Below are 4311 nucleotides of genomic sequence, written 5' to 3' on the forward strand. Positions count from 1 at the left end.
TGTTCTGCATGCCTTCTTGTGCTGAGTTCATGTTTTTTGTGCTAATTCTGTCAGTTTATTTTTAGTTTTAATGTTTCTTTTTTCTACTTGGATCTTCATTTTTATGGTAAGTTTGAAGTATTTACTTTCTTTGTAGTTACCCTGTTGTTGTTGTTGTTAAGTGCCGTCGAGTCGGTTCTGACCCATAGCGACCCTGTACAGGGTTTCCGAACCACTGACCTTAAGGTTCCAGCCAAATTAATAACCACTATGCTACCAGAGCTCCTACAGGCTATTAAAATTTCCCTGCATTTAAGACTGTCTAAGGAGCTCTGGTAGCATTGTGGGTATGAATCGGGCTGCGAACTGCAAAGTCAGCAGTTCGAAACTACCAGCTGTTCTGCGGGAGAAAGATGAGTCTTTCTACTCCCATAAAGATTTACAGCCTCAGAAACTCTGTACAGGGTCGCTATGTGTCAGAACCGACTCCACAGCACATAACAACAACAACAACAATTTTATCCTACAATCTTCCTGACCTGCTCACCACCTGGATCTCTGTTCCTATATTTTCCCCTTCTTTGACATTGTTAATCTTTAGTCTTTGATTGACCTTACAAGTCTTCTGAATTCATTGTTGTAATTTTATTCTGTTCTGAATTCTGTTTCGTATGGTGTTGCGACGTCTGTTAATCTCTTGTTGTTGTGTATTCTTTCTGGTTTTCATTCCAAACTCCCTTTAAGGTATTTTGAACTACTGGATTGGCTTGACAAAATCTCTTAGCTTCTGTTTATCCTAGAATGCTTTGATTGCACCATCGTATTTAGTTGACAGTTTTGCTGGATAGACAATTCTTGGTTGGCAGTTTTTTCTTTTAGGGTTTTATATATGTCTCCCCATTACCTTCTTGCTTGCATGGTTTCTGCTGAGAAATCAGAGCTTAATCTGATTTTTTTGCCTTTGTAGGTAACACTTCTCTTTTCCCTGGCTGTTTTTAGGATTTTCTCCTTGTCTTTGATTTTGGAGAGAGCTTGATTATGATATGTCTTGGTGATTTTCTTTTGGAGTCTATCCTTCCTGTGGCATGCTCAGTTTCTTTAATGTCTATCTTCTTATCATTCAAGATGTTAGGAAAATTTTCTTCCAGAAGCTCTTCAACTATCTCCTCTGTGGACTTTTCTATTCTTCCTCTTCCAGAATGCCAATAATTCTTAAGTTATTCCTCTTCATGTTATCCAGCATGAATCTTAGATTCCCTTCATATTTTTTTTTTTTATCCTTTTTTCTTCTTGCTCTTCTATCTTAGGGTTATTGAGAGATTTGTCTTCCATCTCACTGGTTCTGGCTTCCATCTCTTCCATTCTACTCCTTTGCCCTTTCAGGGTATTTTCTACTTCTGATATTTTACTATTAATCATCTGGACCTCTTTTTGTAGGTTTTGAATTGTTTCTGATACTATATCTATCTTGTTTGATTGCTCCTGTAGCACTTTCCTGACTTCTTCCTTATTTTCCTCCACCCCTTTTTGGAGCATTTGAATTTGTTTCTATATCATTCTTCTGAATTCCTTCTCAGGCAGATCCAAAGCCTACTCTTCTTCTACTGGGAAGTCTGTGTCTGTCTCCAGCTCATTTGTGTCAGTTACTCTTCTGCTTTTGGACATATGCTGAGATTTTTTTTTTTTTCTTGGGCATTTTCAGTAGTTAGATGGGTTTTTTAATGCTTAAATGAATGTATGTTGCTGTGTTGTTAAGCTTACTGAGTGTCTCCTGGTGGATGTGATCTGGAGATACGTTTCCCTTTTTGTGTGTAATGCTTAGAAGCTGGTATTGGCTCATTCTCAGATGGTGGGCTATTATGGGATATGCTTGTAGCTTGGGTTTATGAGCACAATAGCTGTCTCTTCTTGGATAAGGTAGGGGGAGCAAGCTCCCACCACCAATAAAATAGTGAGTCCAAAAGGACCAAAAACAGAAAGAACATAAAAACAGAGACACTGAAAAACACCACTCAAAAACAAAAAATAAAACCATAGCTGATTGTCCAGTAACCTTTGCTGTGCGGGCAGGGATAAACTTTATTCCTTCCAGCTCAACTTTAGGGCTGGGTCCCAGAGTCAGATGTCATAAGAAACAGACTTTGGGACCAATGGGGCTTCCAGGAGCCTCCTTCCTATGCCGTGGGAACACTGTGGGCACAACATTGGACCCTTTTGGGGGTGTACACCCACCTGTCTGAAGGTGTCTGGGCTGGGCAGGGAGGGTGCGACCTAGGAGAGGAGGAAGGTAAAGTAAAAAATGAAAAATCCATCACACCTCTTTTTCCAGATGCAGCTCCATGGTTTTAGCACCATATTTCTATATCTGCTTGGCTATGGCCCCATCCGCTGATCTCAGCCCAGGCCCTACAATGACTTTTTTTAACCAAAACAAAGTGTCTTTATTTTATTTTTTTAAGTTTTTGTTGTGAATTTAGTGAAAGTTTGCAGACAAGATCATCAGCTTTACATTCAACAAATTATACACTTTATTTCAGCTCAATGATTACAATCCCCTCTCTGCAACAACACTTATCCTACTTCCTCTCTGTGGCTCCCCATTTACATATCTCACAAATGAACAAAGCAAAATTATTTTATGTACATATACAAATACAAAAAAAATATATTTATTTAAATGTCCAAAGGACACATTCTGCTAGCCAGTCTCCTGCCCGCAGGCACACAGACTTCCTCAATTCATGGGCATAGAGTGTGGCTGCTACTCTGTCTCTCCAAGCTATTGCCTCTACCCTCATCTCTGCTGTTACCACTTTTCTAAATAGGGATCTCATGTTCCACTCATGCTCCTCCTTCTTGATGGTCCTGGAATTGTCTGTTCCTGTAAGCTAAGCTACTCCTCATTTTTAGTTACACATCTTTCACAATTACTGTTGTGACAATCACAATTGATCCTGCTAACAATTACTCACAATTGAATCATAAAATCCTATCACTATCATCCCCCAGCCCCTTTCACCAGATCCATCTGAAAACGAGTGAAACTATTCAATGGGAATTCTACCTTACCCCCTTATTCTGAAAGTAAGTACACTCATGAAAGCTTGTAATCCAGCCACTTCATAACTTTGTAGCCATCCCCTCCACCACCCATTTTTTATAGCCAATGTCTAAATTGCCTGTCACTATCAACCCAGTACACTGAAGAAACAAGTGTGTTCCTTGATATTAAGAATCTTTTCATTCTGGTTGGAGTTTTGCACACTTGCATCCACAAGCAAAAATCTCATTAATCAAATTGTAGCAATTTTTATTTATTCATAGTATCAAACATCTTTATTTTCATCTGTTTGAGTACTGGTCAGCTAGCCATCCAAGCTAGGTCAAATGGGTACTAGCTTCAAGTTCGGGAATTCACACACACTTCCCTACACTTCATACCAGTTGGCCACTTCACTCTCAGCCCTACCTCCCAGGGTATATATAGGTCAGTGCTCATAGGCTCAGGACTCACACATACTCCTAAATGTCAGAGCAGCCAGTTCTTACTTTGTGTCAACGGAACATAGTAAAACTCAGCCCATATCTTCATTACTGCATTTTCTCCACTTCCACTCACAAATAGACCCAGGTGGTCACCAGAAGACATACTAGACTGCTCGGGGTTCCCTTTAAGTTTCCATTTTAGAAAGCGGCTTTCCTTGATGGGCTGACTTATCTTTCCTTGATGCTTCCAAAGCAAATAGCTTGCTTGAAATTTGCACAACCCAATAACCATTTTTTTTTTTCCATAGATGTTTCCTTCAATAAGAATCTTCTGTTCTCCCAACAGTTCTGGGTTGGTCTACATGTCTTTTTAAGTGGGAATGTCCCAACTCAGAAGGTCCTGGGTGTGGTTCAGGATTTCACCTAAGAAAAATGCTCTACAAAAGCTTAACAAGAAGCCAATTTCCCTGGGAAATTCTAATTCCCTTTTTAGCAAATCAAATCAGTTATAGGCTGAAGGAAGGTTATAAGCTTTCTGTACTTATAATTCCCAATATTCATTTCTATCATATATAAATGTCTATTTTACAATAGAAGGCAGGAGAAACCAATATTCATATGAGATCCAAACATATAAACATTTTCCCCTTTCCTTTACCCATTCAGCCTATGTCTTACTCCATGTATACACTCAGAGCACTGTTGTTCCAAAGTTGTGTATAAAAAACTATTTACTTCTGTCCCATTAAGCTCAGGTATACCTCCGTATGTCTTCCCCTATCTTCATTGTTCATCTACCATCCTCCCTTTTCTTGTGCATTGCCCTCTCTTCCCCCTTGTGTATTG

This window comes from Chrysochloris asiatica, unplaced genomic scaffold (assembly GCF_000296735.1).
Source record: "Chrysochloris asiatica unplaced genomic scaffold, ChrAsi1.0 scaffold00538, whole genome shotgun sequence".
In the NCBI taxonomy this organism is placed as follows: domain Eukaryota; kingdom Metazoa; phylum Chordata; class Mammalia; order Afrosoricida; family Chrysochloridae; genus Chrysochloris; species Chrysochloris asiatica.